The sequence below is a fragment of the Miscanthus floridulus genome, chromosome 18 (genome assembly GCF_019320115.1).
Source record: "Miscanthus floridulus cultivar M001 chromosome 18, ASM1932011v1, whole genome shotgun sequence".
Lineage (NCBI taxonomy): Eukaryota > Viridiplantae > Streptophyta > Magnoliopsida > Poales > Poaceae > Miscanthus > Miscanthus floridulus.
Window position 1 is genome coordinate 123,083,192 of NC_089597.1, and position 18,141 is coordinate 123,101,332.

At 42.9% G+C, this 18,141-nt stretch overlaps 1 pseudogene; it reads left to right on the forward strand.

Moving 5' to 3' along the window:
• The first annotated feature begins 46 nt into the window (after positions 1–46).
• Positions 47–7,727, forward strand: LOC136520913 (probable cadmium/zinc-transporting ATPase HMA1, chloroplastic; annotated as a pseudogene).
• The last annotated feature ends 10,414 nt before the right edge of the window (positions 7,728–18,141 follow it).

Genomic DNA, 18,141 nt, shown 5'->3' on the forward strand with positions numbered 1-18,141 from the left:
GCCCGGGCCCACGCACACGCCCGTCATCGCCATCCGCTTGGCTCGCCACCACCCCCGTCCACCGCACGCCCGCCACAAAGGTCCAACCCCGTGGTGGACCAGTCCTCTTCCTCAGCTGGCTGCTGCTCACGGCTCACCACCACGAGCGTCCGTCAACCGCCCCGCCGACGCGATCGAGCTCCTCCCGCTCCCGCCCTCGCCCTCGCCCTCGCTCGCCGGCGCGATGCAATTCCTCAGCGCCTCCGCCTCAGTCTCCTCGCCGGTGACGCCGTCGGCGCACCTCCTCCGCCTCTCGCGGCCCCCGCCGTTCCCGCACCTCCGCCGCCGCTGCTCCCCGCCCAGACCCCTCGCGCTGACGCCCCGACCGCCGCTCCTCATCGCCTCGCGCCCGTCCCTGCTCTTCACCCCACGCGCGCACGGCGGCGACGGCCACGGCGACGGCCACCACCACCATCACCATCAGCACGGCCATGACCACCATCACCACCACGGCCACGGCCACGGTCACCACGAGGTGGACGTGCACGGGGGAGGCGGAGGCGCGGCGGTCATGCGGGTGGCGCGGGCGATCGGCTGGGCCGACGTCGCCGACGCGCTGCGGGAGCACCTCCAGGCCTGCTGTATCTCCCTCGGCCTCCTCCTCATCGCCGCTGCCTGCCCGCACGTCGCGCTGCTCAACTCAGTCGGCCGCCTGCAGGCCGCGCTCATCGCCGTCGCCTTCCCTCTCGTCGGGGTAATGCCCCCTACCTTGTTCCTTTGCTACTTTTGACCTTCCAGACCCTTACAGCCTTACTAGGGATCACTACTAACTAGTACTGTACTTGGTAGTCTATTTGTTCTATGCTCACAGCTGCTTCAACATTTGCACTTACAGAGGAAATAATTAGTTGGATTGCGTCAATTCTATGCTGTATTTAGATGCTTGAAGATTGGTAAGAAAATTAGAGCATAGGATTGGGATTTCAGATACACTAAGCACAATCCAAGGAGTTCATACATTGGAAAGTGGAAACACTTAGGCTTGTATCTATGACATTGTGTCTCGCTGGGGATTTCGCTATAAAAGTTTGCACAGGGAAGCCACTGTTTGTGTGCCACCACATAACTCTCCGGTACTTTTCCATGCTTCGAATTAGCCAAGGTTCAGTTAAATCCTCTCACAATTGATATGACAACTGCATTGGTGTAAAATGGAATTCATTGAACATGGAACTGTGTTTTGCTTTGCTACCTAACAAGGGAGATCAGAGGAGCAGCCTTTGTTTTGAGGTCGCTTGCCAACAACATACTTGTTTGACACTCCTTTCCTATCTTACAGGTGTCTGCAGCGCTTGATGCTCTTGTAATTATTGCCGACGGTAGAATAAATATCCATGTTCTCATGGCTCTTGCAGCATTTGCTTCTATATTTATGGGAAATGCGTTGGAGGGTGGCCTGCTTCTTGCAATGTTTAACTTGGCTCATATTGGTACATTTCTTCTGATAACATCTGAAAGCCCCATGTGTTAGCTCCTGTTGTGTGTTTATTTGAAGTTCACTGTTCTTGTTTCTTACAGCTGAAGAGTATTTTACAAGTAAGTCAATGTTTGACGTGAGGGAACTGAAGGAAAATCACCCGGAATTTGCTCTGCTGTTAGAAACAAGTGGAGAAGAACCTGTACAGTTTTCAAATCTAAGTTACACCAAGGTTCCTGTGCATGATCTTGAAGTGGGTTCTCATATCTTGGTTAGAGCTGGCGAGGTGTGTTATATCTTGTATAGAAGTTAAATCCTTGCTTTTCCTATTTTTGTTTTCATTTCATAGCTTCTTCATGCATTTTCCAATTTGTTTCTAACTGAGCACAATGGTTTGACTTATCTTTTTTTGCCCTACATGTTGATGGTATTCTTATTCTAGATGGTTAGAATTTTTTCTCATTTTAGTGCAGTTCTTGTATTCTTTAGGCGGTGCCTGTTGATGGTGAAGTCTACCAAGGTTCATCAACTGTCACAATTGAACACCTAACTGGTGAAACAAAACCTTTAGAAAGGACAGTTGGAGATGCCATACCAGGTGGCGCCAGGAACTTGGAAGGAATGATGATTGTAAAGGTTTGCTTTGCTCCCTTCAATGAAGAAGATGTTTCAACTTTCTTTGATGAAGAGATGGAAAATGGAAACCTAGTTAATCTTGTGGGATTGGACAGATGTTTAGTTTTAATAAGCATTTGTTACTAGTACTATTTCTAGTAACAAATGCTTATTAAAACTAAACATCATTTCTAGAAGGGCGGGCCTGGTGCAAGCGGTAGAGTCTTACTGCCTGTGACCGGAAGGTCCCGGGTTCGAGTCGTGGTCTCCTCGCATTGCACAGGCGAGGGTAAGGCTTACCACTAACACCCTTCCCCTAGACCCCACACAGAGCGGGAGCTCTCTGCACTGGGTACGCCCTTTTTTGTTACTAGTACTATTTCTGCTTTTCTAGTACATTATGCTTGCTATCTGTTCTGGAGTGTCGCCTTGCCACCTTGCAAGAGAGTCATTTGTTTGCCTGTTTACTACCTTTTCTAGGTGACCAAGTCATGGGAGGATTCAACGCTCAACAGAATTGTCCAATTGACTGAAGAGGGCCAGCTAAACAAGCCAAAGTTGCAAAGATGGCTTGATGAGTTTGGAGAGTACTATAGCAGAGTTGTGGTAGCCCTTTCTTTGGGTGTTGCACTTTTGGGACCATTACTTTTTAAGTGGCCCTTTTTTGGTAACTCAGGTAATCCTCTAATGTCTCACTGCTGTATTGGTCCTGTCATATACTACAACAACAACAACAAAGCCTTTAAGTCCCAAACAAGCCTTTAAGTCCTGTACTCCTGTCATATACTATATAAAACATATAGGTACTTCTGATAGTTCTACAACCATTATGCTTTGGTGCATTTCATACTGATGATTTTGTTTTGCCAATTTTATCGATTTGATACACTTAGGTCCAGGTTTGAACTGTCTCTGTTCTGACATTTTCTTTAGTCTGTAGGGGTTCAATTTACCGTGGTTTAGGACTTATGGTGGCTGCATCTCCCTGTGCATTGGCTGTAGCTCCATTGGCATATGCAACTGCAATCAGTTCTCTTGCTAGTAAGGTACTGTTTGAAATCTTCAGTTGTTGGAGCTCTTTATTTTGGGGTGATACAACACTTTCTTGGCTTCTAAACTTCATGAAAGCATCAACCATTTAGTTCATAGCTTCATAGTTCATATTGCTCACAAGTGCGGGTAATGCCTACAGTATTATCAATATGAATTATCTTTTTTTAATGATTGGTGTAATTACTGCAGCTACGAAGTTCCTCCTGTAATTAATTGGAGATAGCACCATAGCAATCTTGTCACTTTCTGAATATACCTTTTTCTCTTACGAGCTGCTTGATTTCTGGCTGGTATAGTGGATAATGGATTGATGAACCTATGCTTTTGTTCTCCTCTAGGGAATTTTGTTGAAAGGTGGTCATGTCTTGGATGCCTCTTTCGTCTTGTCAGTCTATTGCTTTTGATAAGACAGGCACATTAACAACTGGGAAGCTTATGTGCAAAGCAATCGAGCCTATCCATGGACATTTGGGTGTGAAAAATGGTCATAGTAATCCTTCTTGCTGCACTCCAAACTGTGAAAGTGAGGCACTAGCTGTTGCTGCAGCCATGGAGAAAGGAACAACACATCCTATCGGAAGGTACATAAAATAGATAACTTTTTTTTGAGCGAAATATACAGCAGGGGATGCCCCCACTGTGAATTTTATTAAAACCAAAAGGAGAAACAACACTGTACAAAGGCGACACAGCAAGGGAGGGAGGGGCTACACAATAAGCAGGCCCTGGGGAGGCAGAAGAACTAGGCTAGAGGGACTATACAGGAAAGGAACTCTAGACGCTTTACAACATTGAACCTATGAGCTTGAAGCCTAAAAATAGATAACTTTCGAAGAGTCGATTTGTTCATTTTATTCTGATTACGTGCATTTTATTTCTCATGAGTACAACTCTGCAATAATTTGGCTTTCAAGGTGTTGCTAGAAGCCTAGAATCTACTCCATGGGCCCAGTGTAAATATTTGTACCACTGTTGTTGTTAAGGTGTTGAAACTCAGGCAACAGTTCTGTGTTGCTTATTTGGAAGCAAAGTCAGTAGGCTCATTCTGGTTGCATGTGAATGCTTGAATTTCTAATTTTCTATTCACACATGCCACTAGTGACTTCTTGCACTGGACCAGCATGGGCTCTAGTTAACATGAATGTTGCCGTGATCTTATCTATGCCTGTTGAGAACTGACCGTTAAAAAGTTCCCATGCCCTTAACCTTAGTGTAGACTTTCTTGTCTTTTTTGTATTTTTGAAACATGGCATTGGTTGTTCATTTTTGTTTTATGCACTGAAACTTATAGAATAATCTATGGCAAACAATTGACATACAGTTTGCATGATCACAGGGCTGTTTTAGACCACTCTGTTGGAAAGGAGCTTCCAGTGGTCGCTGTAGAAAGTTTTGAATGCCTACCTGGTAGGGGAGTTGCTGCTACTTTGAGTGGGGTGAAGGTACGTCTAACTTCTATAATATTTTCAATCATCAAAATCATCTGGAATTGTCAGATATGTCACAGACCTTGCTTTAGATAAAATTCAGGTGTATTAAACACCACTGGCATTTAATGTATACTGTAGGCGGAAACACTCTTGTAGTGTAGCAGTAAGCTCCCTAGTTTTGGGAGACAAAAATGTTCCCTCTTGGCAACCAAAAAATAGTGGTATGGTGCTGGCCTGTGGCGTCTGTAGTTGGTTTGGCCCTCATAATAGTTGAAGTGGTCGGCAGCCCAGGTTAAGGTGAGGCCCTATAGGGTGAAGCCGGGGTTCAGGGGTTTTCTTGGTTGGTTTGACCGAGAGATTCAGTTCAATACCGTGGGGGCAGTCTTTCCCCACCGGCCAAGTTCTTTATACTGTACGCAGCATATGTTTCATCCAATGGATGCAATTGTAGTTCAGTAGCTATCATATTCTTCAATAGGGGCGTGTTTTAGATTTTGATAAGTTAGCATGGTTGTTATTTAGTGTTTGGTCACTATGAAGGAATTGGAAGAGCCAGCCTTTGACATGCTAACTTGAGTACTTGACACCTCATACATTTGCATTACAGGTACGAGAAAATGAAAATGAGCTATCCGAGGCATCTATCGGTTCTGTGGACTATATTTCTTCACTATATAGATCCAATGGTGAATCAGAGCAAATAAGAGCAGCAGCAAAAAGTTCTGCATATGGGCCTGAATTTGTCCAAGCTGCTCTATCTGTTGACAAAAAAGTAAGTTAACTTGAGAACCAAACTCTTCTTCTTTCATGTATCTGGCCATGTATTTTCATTCTAGTCCACCTAAGCGAGAAACCAGCATGGCCCCATGTATCCACTGCACAGTCAAAACCATAAGCACTATGTGGTCCGTGGTCCAGATTCTAGTGTTTGGTCTATCTGAATAGCCTGCCTATTCTGAAGCTTGTTCAGTAGGTGCCCTGATAATTTGAATCTGATGATTTGGGCTTGTTTGGATACTAGCCTTCTTTGAGTTCTACTTAGAAGTTAGAACCTTTGAACTTGCTCTTGTTTAAGTGAAGCTAACCTTAGTTTGCTTTGCATAGTCATAATCATTACCTTACCTTGTTTGGCCGGCCCACTCACTGGCAAGATTGCAAGAAGGCTGTACAAGTGACTGTATCAAGGCATACTTCTACTCATGATTTTGCTAACACCCACCCCCCCCCCCCCCCCCCCCCCCCCCCCCCCTTCTTCTGACCAAACAGTACACATATTTGAATTGTTATCATGATTTGAGTCTTGTGTTTTGTAAGAACTAGTTTTCCAGTGTATTATATATCAACTGATTTAAACTTTTCCAGGTAACTCTTTTTCACTTTGAGGATGAACCCCGCTCTGGTGTTTGTGAAGTTATATCTACCTTAAGAGAGAAAGCTAAACTTCGCATTATGATGCTTACTGGAGACCATGAATCAAGTGCCCATAGAGTTGCTAAATCTGTTTGTATTGAAGAAGTCCACTTCTCTTTAAAGCCAGAGGATAAATTAAATAAAGTAAAAGCAGTTTCAAGGGAAGGAGGTACTTACCTGTGATATGTATGCCTGTCAAAAGTCTACTATATGATTATATCATGGCTTTAAGTTTTACATATGTTATCTAAGTATGCACTTATATAGCTTTAGCCTTTAATCCTGCAATGTGGTAGCCACGGTTGCTTTCTAAGTGCTCCTATGTACTTCCTCACCGCATGACTTGATCTAACAAAATCATTGGTAGTTTTCTTCATAGTTTTCACTTCTCATGCTGCATGAATCTATCGATCCCAACAATTTTGTTCCTACTTCAGTTTATTTTCTGGACATAAGCAACCTGCCAGACATTTACAGAATCCTACCTTTTGTCCATGACTAAATGTTCCTTGTGTACAATTAAACTGTAAAATTGAACATCGTTACTTTTTGTTGTGCTCACTTTCCTGCCGATTATTCATTATTTACCTTTTTGTTTGTTTCCAGGTGGAGGTTTAATAATGGTTGGTGATGGTATAAATGATGCACCAGCTCTTGCAGCCGCAACAGTTGGAATGGTTCTAGCCCAACGTGCCAGTGCAACTGCAGTGGCTGTTGCAGATGTTCTGTTGTTGCAGGATAATATTTGCGGGGTGCCATTTTGCATTGCTAAGGCTCAGTCAAACAACTTCATTGGTATGGTCTTTTCTTTGCTTGTGTGACACTTTAGCTTCAGATGCAATATTACTGTTTCTTACACTTTTAGGTTATCCTTACAGGTCAAACAAAGTGTAGCTCTGGCCTTAACTTGTATTGTTTTTGCTGCGCTTCCTTCTGTCCTGGGATTTCTTCCTCTTTGGTTGACTGTAAGTTCCTTTTCATGACCTAGACTTGTGTTTGTGTAACTAGGAAATTTAACAAATTGTTCAAGTGCCCTGAACCCTATTTGTCCTTTGTGGCACACGGAATTAGTAAATTGTAGAGTTGGAATAAATGCACTCTTTACAGATATGCATTTGTAGCGTAACAGAGTGGTAAATTCACTTTCTACACAAACAGGAGAGTCCAGTTCCCACTTATTGGATGGATTCTTTGTAAATATTTCCATTATGTTTTTCCTAGCCCATGGTCCTTTTATGAGCCTTAAGATGGCCAGAAAAAAGAGAGCAAAATGCAAAATTGTAGTGACAGTTCCATTTTACTGGATGTGTTGAGCACCATCACTACTGTTGTTATCATGTGATTCGCATACATAATCCTTTCTTTGGTGTCCTTATTTCTACATGTGCTACAATTTTCAGGTACTTCTTCATGAAGGAGGAACCCTTCTAGTGTGCTTGAACTCGATACGAGCCCTGAACGCTCCGACATGGTCCTTGGTAGATGACATCCGGCAGCTCGTTGATGGCTTGAGGAATTATTTATCATCCAAGTTCAACAGCTCTTCCTCAAACTACGTCGCAAACACTGTACCCTTGTAGATTACCATGTACAGCAACGGTTGCCTTTTCTTACCTTCTTTGTGTGGCACCGTTTGAATTTAGGCGAGGGGTTCTAACTTAATTTTTGTAGGCTCTGTACTCTTATCACCACCATGTAAAGAAGAAAGAAATTTGGCTTCAGGTTGAGCTGAAAGTCAAAAGCCAGTGATGAACATCCTGTTACGATGTGGCAGTAGAAGCAACATTTGTTGGGCACGTTCGTTATGGAATACAGCTAGAAAACCATGGGCGCGGCGTTGCCGCACCAGCTAGGGCTGTTCCAGTAGAGAACCTGCGAGTAGTATTGGCGGTGGCCATCACTACTAGAAAACAGATCTTTCATCCACTTCGATTTTAGCCTTTAGTCTCGATATTTTTTGCGTTCGGGACTAAAGGATTTTTAGTCCCGGTTCGAAATACCAACTGGGACTAAAAGTCATCTTTAGTTCTGGTTGGTGTCACCAACCCGGAGTAAAAGTTCACCAACTTTTAGTCCCGGTTGGTAACACCAACCGGGACTAAAGGGTGACCTTTTAGTCCCGGTTGGTGTCTTCAACCGGGACTAAAGGTCTTTTACTCGGGACTAAAGGTCTCCCACGAGTCTATTCAAAATGAGAGCGCACATGACTCTGTCACAAGTGGTGTGCAGTTGAGTTGATAATGTACCTACGCGCGAGGAGAGAGGTGTTGGGTTCGAATCTCACGTAAAGCAAACGAGGCCTCGAGGATTTTCTTTATTTTTTTCTTCCGTGGATGACCTTTAGTCCCGGTTTTCAGACCCGGGACTAAAGGTGTGGACCTTTAGTCCCGGAAATTTAGTCCCAGTTGGGAAAACCGGGACTAAAGGGCCTTCTCAACCGGGACTAAAACCCGTTTCTCTAGTAGTGCATGTATCAAGATGAAAAATATAACATATGACTTATTGATAGTGGCCTTATCTCCGATTGATGGGTCACCGTTCGAGAGCCAAATGCCGACCGAAAGGGTGGGTTGCCGATCGTGCTGCAAAGAGACTAACAGTTCCTGCTTCATTGTTCGGGAGACAAATTGCTTGATGTTTAATTTTCTATATAATTTTTTTATCAAACTTGAGATGCTTTAGCTCTCCAAAAAAATTTAAATGACGTATAATTTGGAATGGAGGAAATACTTATTCATTTGGTTTTGTCCCTTTTCGGATTATGTAGTGAAATAGAATTGATAATCGCTAATAAGTGATCTGCTCAGGTCATGGCACAACCTAAATTGATATTTTCTATTTCGAATTGGATGCTTTGCTGAAATATGCATTTTTCGATCTTGCAAAAATAAAATTGGCTGCAGGAACACCGATCAGTATGAGAGATGAATTTTGTGAAGCACTGAAGCTAAGCTACCCTAATGAAGTAGCATCAAAATCAAAGAACATTTCGATTTTCACCTAGCCGATGGTAAGGATCATGTCTATTTCTGAATAAGCACTTCACTCCTTTCTTCAAACTTAATCGAGGCAGTAATAATTTATAATTCTGAGCTGAAATAGCTACCAAAAACAATAAATTGAATGAACATGTCTATGAGTATGTTGTTTACAACGTTAACCATTGTGATGTTGTGAAAGCATCTAGGTCCCTAGTTGGATTTCGGTGATTAATGACAATACAAGATTACTATGACTAACGTGTGTTTTGCAGAGGCAATTAAGTTAGGTCATGGTAATGGAGATTGATTGGGCAATCGAGGTGGTCATGCCCCTACGATGGAAATCGTTTCGGTTTTCAAAGGATGGACGACAAGGTTAAGGATGACTAGTTCTAAGTGTCGATTGGAGTTGGAGAGACACTTAGAGTAGTTTAGGACTTTGTTTTTCCTTTGGCCGTACTATTAAGGGGGGTATAGACGGGTAGCTTGACCTAGGTGAGTCTAGTGAGTTAGGTGTGGTGCACACTTGTTAAAACTAGCACTAGGTAGCTCCTCAATATGCCTAAGATCCTTTAGAGCAAACTTCATTCACATATGATCGAGAGTTGGAAGTGAATGGAGGGTCAAATGCTAACCGAACGCTGGCTCTGGTGCGACCGGACGCTGGAGAGGTCAACTGACCGGACGCTGAGGTCCAGCGTCCGGTCGACTCCAGTAAGGTTCCAGAGAAGGAATTCTGCGACCGGACGCGTCCGGTCAGTACTGACCGGACCCTGGGGGTTCAGCGTTCGGTTGAGTACAGTAAGGCTCCAGTGAGGGTTTAATGCGACCGGACGCGTCCGGTCAGTGGTGATCGGACCCTGCCAGCGTCCGGTCAACACTTTATCACTGGTGTGCGGGTTGAACTGACCGGAGCGTCCGGTTAACATGACCGGAGCGTCCGGTCACCCCGCAGAAGCTCATAACGGTTCGTTTTTAGGCTGCCTTATAAATAGAAGCTCCACTCGTGTGTAGAGTCACTTTTGCTCATTCCAACAGCTGAGAAACACATTTGTGAGTGCTAAGAAGAGCAAGGTCCTAGTGAGGTGATTGAGATTTGAGAATCTAAGAGAGTAGCCTCATTAGTGAATCAAGAGTAGCAAGGTGTGCATCCATCTTCTCATTAGGCTTTGCGTGGTCAAGTGAGAGTTCGTGCTTGTTACTCTTGGTGATCGCCATCACCTAGACGGCTTGGTGGTGATTGGGAGCTTGGTGATCACTCGGCGGAGCTTGTGGGTGACCCAACTCAAGTTGTGAGCGGTTTTGGGTGATTCGCCGCGACGGAGTGTCAAAGAATCAACCTGTAGAGAGCACTTGATCCTTGCGTGGATCAAGGGGGAGCTACACCCTTGCACGGGTGCTCCAACGAGGACTAGTGGGGAGTGGCGACTCTCCGATACCTCGGCAAAACATCGCCGCGTTTCTCTCTCTATTTACTTTGAGCATTTACTTTGAGCAATTCAATACTTGTTTTTACATTCATAGAATTACCATGCTAGAGTAAGTTTGGAACATAGGTTACAAGTTCGTTGTGTGTTAGATCAATAGAAACACTTTTCTAGGCACAAGGGGTTAATTGGGCTAACCGTAGGATTTGATTATTGCAAGAAAATTTAGAATTAACCCAATTCACCCCCCCTCTTGAGCATCTTGATCCTTTCAATTGATATCAGAGCCTCGTGCTCATGTTTTTAAGCTTAATCGCTTAGAGCAAGATGTCTCACGGGGATAGACCTCCTCCTATCTTTGAGGGAGATGACTTTCCATATTGGAAAATCCGCATGGAGGCGTACTTGGAAGCTCTAGATGTTGGTATTCTTAGAGCCGCCTCACAAGGCTTCCCAAAACCTCGGAATGCTACTAACTTACAAGGCGATGAGGTTAATTATGAAAAATGGAATGCAAAGGCTCGAAACACCATCTTTAGAGGCCTTTGCAAAGATGTGTTCAACCGCGTAAGGAACCACAAAGACGCCCAAGCACTATGGTCGGACGTTTGTGCGCTCCATGAGGGAACCAAGAGTGAGCGTGAGGAACGCTATCATCTTATAATTAAAAAGCTAAATTCATTTGAGATGCTTCCCAAAGAAAGTGCTAATGAGATGTATTCACATTTAAATGTTCTTGTAGAGGAAGTCAATGGGCTTGGACTTACTCAAATGTCACCATCCGACGTTGTGAGAAAGATCTTGAGTGTCCTCTCCATTGACAAATATGGGCATATTGTGACCGTGCTATATCAAGGTGATCTTTCCGCCGCTACACCGACACAAACTTGGGAAAGATCAATGCTCATGAGATGTACATGCACATCACGCCACAAGATGGCTCATCCTCTACAAAGAAGAAAGAGAAGGACTTAGCATTCAAAGCTAGCCAAGATAAGGGCAAAGCAAGACTTGAGTATGAGAGCTTAAGTGATGAAGAAGATAATGATGAAAGTCTTGCTCTCATGGTGAAGAAGACCGCCAAGATGCTAAAGAAGCTCAACAAGAGTGGCATCAAGTTCGATGGCAAGAAGAAGTTCTTCACAAGCTCAAGAAGAAAGCCAATCTCCGAGATGGATTGCTACAATTGTGGTGAACTTGGCCATCTAGCTCATCAATGCACAAAGCTCAAGAAAGACAAGTTCAAGAACAAGAACAAGGGCAAGAAAGATGACTCAAGCAATGAAGATGAAGATGAGAAGAAAAAGAACAAGCCATACAAGAAGAGAGATGGTAAAAAGAGGGACTTCTACAAGAAGAAGAAGAGTGGAAAGGCCTACATCGTCGGTGATTGGCTCACGGATATTGATTTATCTAGTGGATCATCCGATGATGATAGTGACAATGAGAAGGTGGCCGCCATTGCTATTGATCTTCCATCTTCACCGCCACCATCGCTATCATCCTCTACACACCTATGCCTTATGACCAAGGGTGAACGCAAGGTATCAAATGATGGTGATAGTAGTGATGATGAACATGCTAGTGATGATGATAGTGATAGCGATAGCGATGATGATGATTCACCTTCATATGATGATCTTGTCAAAATACTAAGAAAATACACTAAGATCATTAGAAAGAGTAGAGCTAAAAATGAAAAGCTTGATGCTAAAAATGATTCACTCTTAGCAAAATGTGATACATTGGAAAAGACTAATGATGAGCTTAGAGAAACAAATGATGTTATCTCATCCAAACTCAAGGAGCTCAAATCTTCTAAGAAAGAGCTTAAAGATAAACATGATAAACTTGAGTGGGTGCACAATGAGCTCATCACTAGCCACAACAAGCTAAAAGATGAATACACTACTCTTAAGATCAATCATGATACTCTTGTTATTGCTCAAGAATTTTTACCAAATGAGCCACATGATGCTACTAACCATGTTGTTAAGATTGATATAGCTACATCATGTGATGATTTAATTGATGAGAGCATTGAGCAAGGATCTAGTAGCAAAGGCAAGCAAGTGGTTGAGTGCAATGACTATGATGAGTATGTTAAGCTCAAGAGTGATAATGAGAAGCTCATGAAAGATCTTGAAGAGATGAAAAGCCACAACACCATTGTGCTAGAAACTCTTGATCATGACAAAGAGTTGATCCTTGAGAATGAGAAGCTCAAAGAAGAAAACAAGAAGCTCAAGGAAGAGAAGAAAGATGATTCTCTAAAGGAAGAAAATAAGAAGCTCAAGTTGGAGAAAGAGCATCTCAAGATTGGGTTGAGCAAGTTTGCTAGAGGGAAGCACCTCCAAAGTGAGCTACTCATGAACACCATTATGAAGATGGATAGAAGTGGCATTAGATATGTGGCAAGTGTAGAAAAAAAGAAAGCTCAAGTTCAACAACAATAATCAAAGCCAAAGCCAAAGCCAAAGAGATGTTTTGAGTGTGGACAAGAAGACCACTTTGCTCATGAATGTCAAACTCCACCACCACAACCCTTGCCCAATCATGCTAGACCCTTTGCCTTCAATGCTCACTACATGCTTAGAAAGGATTCTAGTGGAAAGATGAAAGTCATGTTCTTAGGACCCCCTAACAAGAATAGGCCTAAGAAGATTTGGGTGGCTAAGTCACTTGTTGAGAAGGTGAAGGGCCCTCAACAAGTTTGGATTCCTAAAGCTTGAATCTATTGTGTGTAGGTGAACTACAAGACCAGTGGAAGTCATTGGGTTATTGATAGTGGTTGCACTCAACATATGACCGGTGATCCTCGTATGTTCACCTCACTAGATGAAGAGATAGATGGGCAAGAGAAAATAACATTTGGAGATAATTCAAAGGGCAAGGTTAAAGGATTGGGCAAAGTGGCAATATCAAATGATCATTTCATCTCTAATATGCTATATGTTGCTTTATTGAGCTTCAACTTGCTATCCGTTGGACAATTATGTGATCTTGGCTTCCAATGCTTATTCACCGAGAAGGAGGTTGTTGTATCCAAGGTAGATGATAATCAAGTGATATTCAATGGATTTAGATACAACAACTTATATCTAGTGGACTTCACCTCCGAAGATGCAAATTTGAAGACTTGCCTATTCACCAAAACAATACTTGGGTGGCTATGGCATAGAAGACTTGCTCATGTTGGTATGAGTTCACTCAAGAAGCTTATGAAGAATGATTTGGTGAGAGGGTTGAAGGATGTGAAGTTTGAAAAGGACAAGCTTTGTAGTGCATGTCAAGCCGGCAAGCAAGTTGCAAATACTCATCCAACCAAAGCTTTCATGTCAACCACAAGAGTGCTAGAACTCCTTCACATGGATTTATTTGGACCAACAACATACAAGAGTTTGGGAGGAAATCTTTATTGTCTTGTGATCGTTGATGACTATTCAAGGTATACATGGGTATTCTTCCTTTATGACAAATTCGAAGTTGCATCTTGCTTCAAGAAGTTTGCCAAGAGAGCTCAAAATGAATTTAAAGTGAAGCTTAAGAAGATAAGAAGTGACAATGGAAAAGAATTTGACAACACAAACATTTAAACTTATTGTGATGAAGTTGGGAATCAAGCATGAAGTCTCCGCAACTTATACTCCTCAACAAAATGGTGTAGTTGAGAGGAAGAACCGGACTTTGATCACTCTTGCAAGGACAATGCTAGATGAGTACAACACCCCCGAAGCTCTATGGGCGGAAGCAATCAACACCGCATGCTATGCATCAAACCACCTATTCCTTCAAAAGTTCCTTGGCAAGACTCCTTATGAGTTGCTCAATAGGAAGAAGCCGGACATCTCCTTCTTTAGGGTGTTTGGTTGCAAATGCTACATCTACAAGAAGCGGTAACACCTAGGGAAGTTCTAAAGACGTTGTGATATTGGTTTTCTTGTTGGTTACTCATCAAAGTCCAAAGCATATAGAGTATTTAATCATGCCACCGGCTTGGTTGAAGAAACATATGATGTGGAATTTGATAAATCTAACGGCTCCCAAGGAGCACATGAGAATCTTGATGATGTAGGTGATGAACCATTAAGGGAGGCTATGAAGAATATTCCGGTGGGAGACATCAAGCCAAAAGATGATGAAGATGATGTACAAGTCATTAATCAATCTTCTTCATCAAGTGTGCCACAAGATGGTGAAAAAGATGGGAGAGTAGAAAATGAAGATACTCATATCTCCCATGAGCAAATGGTGGTACAAGCACAAGATGTTGATGCTCCACAACCTCCTCCTCAAGTGGTCAATAGAAGAAATACACCTCTCCTACAAGATTATCCACAAGATCTCATCATAGGGAGTCCATCAAAGGGTGTAATGACTCGATCTTAAAAACTTACTTTATTTATTGCTCATCACTCTTTTGTCTCTGTAACACCCCAGGTGTTTGCCACCAGTTAAGCAATGGGTTTGAGCTCAAACATGGCATATTAAGTGATGATGAAGATGTCAAGGTCAACCTATAGAATTGAGCCCCAACCTAAACTTGGATATTACACCTTTGCTTGTATATTGGCCCTTTTCATATATATATACCTAAGTAATGTTGAAGGTGCTTCTTTCATGTGTCTCACATCAATATCCATCTATATTAATCACTGGAAAAGTTTCAGGAAGTTTGGAATCAAAAAGTCACATGAAATGATAAGTTATATCCTTATTGGAATGACTTTGCTAAGTGCTTAAATTGCACTATTAAGTGAATGAGAACATGAGATGTCAACCAAATCTTGCAACCATGCCCAAATGACTCTAGATGAACTCTACAACAAAAGTCATGAAAGGTTCATGTTGGGCAAATGCCAAGAAAATGCTCCAATGGATCAAAAAGGATAATTTAAGCTTCATCGTGATCCTACTTTGGTCAAAGTAGAACAGCAGGTTCTATACCAGTTTTGAGGTTGGACCTTAAATGAAAGTTGTAGTCCATATCATGTAGAACAAACTTTGTTTTTGGACTAAGAGCTAGATTAGCTTGGAAGTAAGTCAAATCAAGGTCACAAGATCGAATTTGCTGTTGTTTTCAGCACTTAGAAATATTCTAAGTCTGGAGTTTCGCTAAGCAACGACGTTGGCATTCCGTGTTCTCCGAAATTCGTTAAGCAACTTGAGTTGGTCCAAAAATAAAAGTTGAAGGTTATATTATGGAGAAGAGCATGCAAAAAGTTGCACTGAGTTTGACCGAGTTTTGACCTCCGAAAGTGAATTTCCGTGACCGTTATCAAGGCGCTGACACTGACAGTTTGTGGCCTAATTACCCACTGTTGAAGAGCTCTAATGACCTTGGTCTCTAAATGAAAAATGAAGAGCAGTTCGCGGGCTTCAAACTTCGTTTTAGGCCCAATGTCCAATTCGCAACCGAGATGGCCGAAGTCGGCTCCCCACGCCGCCCTCACCGTCGCCCGCCACCTGTTCGGAGTTTTGTCTCAGTGAGCGACGCGTGTTGTGGACGTGGACGCCATGCGCCGTTGCTCTTGCCGCGTGCCCTCGCCTCCCTGCGGTCGCCTCGCTGCTTCTCCGTGCGCGCCAGGCCGTTATGGACGACCGGGCTCACTCTCTCCCTTGCACCCTCGCCTCGCTGTTGCTCGCGAACGCGGGCAGCCATGGCCGCCATGGCCGAGCTCGGCCTCGCCGCGTCCCCGCTGCTCAGCCCTTCCTCTTTCCAAGCCATCAGTGCCATCATATTCCTCTCACCACGCCGCCCCTCCCGCACTCCCCCGTCGGCCATGCCACGCCCCGCAGCGCTGGTGCCGCCTCCCGCCGTCGCCCCGGCCGTCGGCGTGCGTGGCCAGGCCACGTCGGGCCTCCGCGGAGCAAGCTGCGGCCACCTACGTGTGTTCACCAACCTCCTGGTGCTTCCCCACCTTTCCCTCGCCGCCGCCGGCCCTTCTCCGGCCGCCACCGGCCGATTCCCCGGCGTCCTCTGTTCAAATTCGCGTCAGGGACCTCGTACAGCAATTCGAAGAAGAGCAGGGGCCTTTCTGCAGAACCTGTGACTCATGTGAATAGTGCCGTAAGGACTGGTTTGTAATTATTTTGCAGGAACTTTGGAAATTCATAGTAAATCGTATAAAATTCGTAAAATAGTAAATGAGGACTTTTTGGAATCCTTGTGAAATTGTCTATGCAGTGGATCTATAATATGGCATGTTTTAGTTTAAATATTTTGTGGTAAAAATAGATTTGTGCAGTAAGGTTGTAATGCTAGTTGAATTTGTTATTTTTCATAACTGTAGATCTAGGGCTCCAAATGAAGTGAAATTTTTGTGGCATGCTACTCATGTGATAGTTGATATGTGGTAAAAATTTCATGAGTATTGGGTGAAGTATGAGTGAGTTATTGGTTCATCTCGGTCTCACATGATTTCTTGCTTTAGCAACTTGTTCTTTTCATAGAGGTTGCTATACATATTCAAATAGAGTAAAATTTGTACATTAGACTATTGAGAGTATATGTGAGCCACTGTAATTTTTGTAGAAGTTATTGTGCACTTTTGGTATATGTTCATTAAGTCACCTTGTTATCTAAAATAAATTAAGAAATGCATTAAAAGAATTTATTTGGTCATGGACACTAGGTTTTCTGGTGTTCTTTAGTCATGTGTGAAATGTTGGTAAAGTTGGTTTTGCCCAATTATGTATTTGCAACATAAGTTAATAATTATTTTCTTGCCGATGTGGTTTATGGACAGATCTGGGAACTTAGCAAAGTTCTTCATGATAATGTGCTTTGTTGTGAAACTTGGTTATACAAAAGTTGTAGATAATTCATGTATCTAGCTTATATTAAAATTTGGTGTTATTTGGCCAAGTAGTTTAAGAGTTACAGCTGTTTAAAGTTGGGTTTCAGAAATGGCTGCTTTCTGTCAATTGTGGACCAGTTTCTGTAAATGGATATATTTGACTTAGTTAACTTGAGAATCATGCTAAGATGATTAAAGATGAATTGTAGAAAATTTCATAAGCTTTCCATAATGTCTTCTTGCAAGTTATTTGGATTTGTGTAACTCCAGTTATAGCTAAATCTTGTAGCTGCTGTTTGCATGTCCAGAAATTGGCAGATTCCAATTATAGTGCTTGCTTGTATATTGTTAAGTGTGACGTATGCCTTGAATGATGACTGAGTTAGAGCACTTGAGATCTTGGGAAACTTGTATCATGCTTGATGTTGTCGTCTTCTTTGCCATCTTAGCATGATAGATTGTGTGATGTTTAAGTTAAGCATCGCAAAGTACTTAAGTGTGTTAGTGTAAACTATGCTTGTCTTGCTTGCTAATTTGTGATGTGTCTCATGGTACTATTCTTCATATTTATGCACTTGCATATTGCATCTCATCTAGGTATGCTAGATGAACCACGTGAAGGACGTGATGTTGGAGCCGAACCCGAAGACGGTGTTTGATGGATCTATCCTGAAGGTGGAAGGGCTAAGCAAGTGTTAGGACCTGTGATATCACCAGGATGGTGCAAGCTAACTGAACTGACTTGTGTCGGATCCCAGGCAAGCCCTAGAGCATTCTAAGTCTCCTAAATTACAAAAGCAATTCTTTCTATATATATATGAGTTTATATATATCGTTGCATTAAGTTGTAGGAGTTGATTGAAACCGTTGATGCATTTATTACTATCCTTGCCTACCTTATTACATTTTTCCCTGTTAGGTCAGGATCGAATAACTGCTTAGCCTTGCTTAGACCGGTAGCGATCGGTG